Source organism: Schistocerca serialis, chromosome 6, assembly GCF_023864345.2.
Source record: "Schistocerca serialis cubense isolate TAMUIC-IGC-003099 chromosome 6, iqSchSeri2.2, whole genome shotgun sequence".
In the NCBI taxonomy this organism is placed as follows: domain Eukaryota; kingdom Metazoa; phylum Arthropoda; class Insecta; order Orthoptera; family Acrididae; genus Schistocerca; species Schistocerca serialis.
The window spans coordinates 755,540,553-755,544,123 of NC_064643.1; the positions used below are offsets into that span (position 1 = coordinate 755,540,553).

The following is a 3,571-nucleotide window of genomic DNA, read 5'->3' on the forward strand; positions in this document are numbered from 1 at the left end:
AGTGACTGGCCAGAAATTTATGACCACCTACCTAATAGCCGATATGTCCACTTTTGGCACGGATAACAGCGGCGACGAGGCGTAGCGTGGAAGCAATAAGACCTTGAGAGGTCACTGGAGGAAGCTGGCACCACAACTACACACACGAGTCACCTAATTCCCATAAATTGCGGGGATGGTGGTGATGATTTCTAACGCCACGTTCAATCATGTCCCAGATGTCTTCAATTCGGTTTAGATCTGGTGAGTTGGAGGAGGGCCAGCACATCAACTGGTAGTCGCCGCTGTGTTCCTCGATCACACCATCACATTCCTGGCCTTCTAACGTGGCGCATTATCTTGTTGAAAAATGCCACTACCGCCGGGAAGCATGACCGTCTTGAAGGGGTGTACGTGGCACGCAGCCAGTATACGATACTCCTTGGCCGTCGTGACGCCTTGCACGAGCTCCACAGAACCCATAGGTGCCCACGTGAATGTTTCCCAGAGCACAATGGAGCCGCCGCCAGCTTGTCTCCGTCCCGCAGTACAGGAATCAAGGAGCTGTTCTCCTGGAAGACGACAAATTCGCGCCCTCCCATAGACATGACGGAGAAGGTATCGGGATTCATCAGGCATGAAACGCCCTGCCACTGCACTAACATCCACTGCGGATGGTCACGTGGCCTTTTCAGTCGTAGTTGGCGATGTCATGGTGTTAACATTGGCTCATGTATGGGTCGTAGGCTGCGGAGGCCCATTTTTGGGAGTGTTCAGTGGACTTCGTGTTCAGACACGCTTGTACTCTACCCAGCATTGAAGTCTGATGTTACTTCCTCTACAGTTCACCACCTGTCCTGTTTCACAAATCTGCCCAGCCTACGACGTCCGACATCTGTAATGAGAGGTGGCCGCCCAAACCCACGAGCGACGTCTGGACATGGTTTCACCTTGGTTTCGCCACGTGTTGAAGACAGTCACCACAGCACTCCTCGAATACTCGACAAGTCGAGTGGTTTCCGAAATTCTCGTGCCGAGCCTCCGGGCCACCACAATCTGCCTTCGGTCAAAGTCACGTAGATCGCTTGCCTTCCCCATTCTACACATGGACAGCAGGCTCACTGATACTACACGCATCGTACGTGTGTCTCACTCGCAGTCTTTCCTCGCCAGGTGAAGCTGCTGTAGCCTGGACGTGCTTGTATCGTTGTATCGATATCAGGTCAGTGCTCACAATGTTATGACTTATCAGTGTATATTCAGTATGTGTTTCGAAAGCTTCAGCCTCCATCATTAGGAATATTTGTGGCACGTCTCTGTTGCGTTATGACTTTCGAGTAACCTCATACACTGTCTAGTAGAGGAAACCAAAACAGTACTTTAGAACACAGGTCATAATTTTGTAGAGGTCTTTGACTGAACGATGAACGAAAACATAAATTTTAAAGTAAAATGAGCAAAATAAAATATCTCCAGTGCTCATAGCCTCCTGTCATTGCTGTACATCACATACGCTATCAAACTGTGGAAACACATGTGAGTCAACGAGCATTGCGCTCTCATTTAAATATGTGGCTGAAAGAGTCAGCCTACAGGAATTGTGAAACGAACCCTGTCATCCAGGACCGCGTGCCAAAAAGGGCGCAGATTCACCACCAGATGGGGAAACTCATAGGCGTCTATTGTCTACTGAGGCCCAAGCGCTGTTGTGTGCGAGTGAGACAGACGAGAACCCATGTCATAGGGGCACCCAGTTGAAGGCGTCTGTGGCCAGGGAGACGTAGCAGTGTTAAATATGGCGGACCTAAGACTGGAAACTATTTAATTCTGTAGTAATTCAGGGAATGAAGCCACAGTAATTTTTCTGTGCCATCCTCCATAAATTTTTATGGTGATCCCAATAAAACTTGAATATTGATCATATCTATAATAGTTCAGGATTTACTGTTAAAGTGAAATTAACAAGTTTTGTACCAAAGACCTGAATGCTAAAATCAGAACGCTTCAGTCAATCTTAACGATCTGTATTTCATATAGAAGCGCATCAGTAAAATGACAAACGCTGTATATATCAATTGTGGAACTTTATTTATTTAAAAGATAGAGTAAATATAAATTATCAGTATTTTCAGTTAAGCATCAGATCATCATTTCCCCCACACAAAACACATTGAACGATGACAGCATGACACCTTACAGAATCATTAGGTAACAGAATATTTGTTGTGCAGTTTAGTGCATAATAGTTACTTTTGTTCTTTATTTATTTATCAGAAAGCACGTTTGTGCAAGGCTACTATCAGTGACATCCAAAGTTAAGATGGAAATTGTATTGGTTTTATGTAAAAGAATTTAACGTTTATTATCTAATGGATATTAAGCAACGGCCTTGCCGCAGTGGATACACCGGTTCCCGTCAGATGACCGAAGTTAAGCGCTGTCGGGCATGGCCGGCACTTGGATGGGTGACCATCCGGGCCGCCATGCGCTGTTGCCATTTTTCGGGGTGCACTCAGCCTCGTGATGCCAATTGAGGAGCTACTCGACCGAATAGTAGCGGCTTCGGTCAAGAATACCATCATAGCGACCGGGAGAGCGGTGTGCTGACCACACGCCCCTCCTATCCGCATCCTCCACTGAGGATGACACGGCGGTCGGATGGTCCCGGTAGACCAATCGTGGCCTGACGACCAAGTTCTGATGTAATGGATATTATTGTTACTTTATTTACAACGCGAAAGTCGTCAAGCTTCGATTGTTTAAAAATGTTAAAATGTAAAATAACGTAGTATAAGCTGTAGCCAATCAGATGGACGGCTTCAGGAGAGATGATGTTCGGCGCGCGGGAAACGCGGCCGGGGACGGGCAGAGGGACAGTGCTGGTGGAGACGCGAAAGCGGACAGTTATGGTAGAGAAACAAAAGGGATTGAGACACGAAAATGGACAGTTTGGCTGGAGACACCAAAGGAAACAGTTCGGATTGAGACGCGAAAGCGGACAGTCGGTCTTTAGGCAGCTAGGAAGTGAAACGACTTAGAAAATTTCGCGTTGTGTGGTACCGCGGGACTTAGTCTCTGAGCGGTGAGCAGCCGCGCGGCTGGGGTGAACTCGAACTTTTCGTGTAAATATCGAGGTGGAGTACTGGACTTGTTACGCGATGAGATTGTGAATGATCGAACTGTGTCAAATGGCTATGCGCTCGAGTGTAATAGTAACTCTAAATACGACTACTTTAGCTGTTAGTTTTCTTTCTGAATAAACATTATTCAAACCAAATCGTAACTGTGTGTCCTATGTGATTTACGAGTCGTTGATTTAGTTCCCGATATTATTATTACTGTTGTTATATGTTACATTACCTTTGATTCATACAGTTTCTCAAACTTGCCATCAGCTAGACAAGTTAACCAATGGAGTCACAAGTGTCTAATTTAGGGCGTGTAATGCGACACGTGCGGTTCAAGCCCTAGACGAGTTTGAGCCAAGACATTTCGACGAAGAGGAACCGCATGTGGGCCCCAACATCTTTGGAAAGTTCGCTCACACACAGAAGGAACAAAACGGCTCCAACAAAATTATGTGCAAAGAGCA

The 3,571-nt window shown here is 46.4% G+C and overlaps 1 pseudogene; it reads left to right on the forward strand.

Annotated features, from left to right (window-relative positions):
• Positions 1–2,358: 2,358 nt before the first annotated feature.
• Positions 2,359–2,476, forward strand: LOC126485458 (5S ribosomal RNA; annotated as a pseudogene).
• The last annotated feature ends 1,095 nt before the right edge of the window (positions 2,477–3,571 follow it).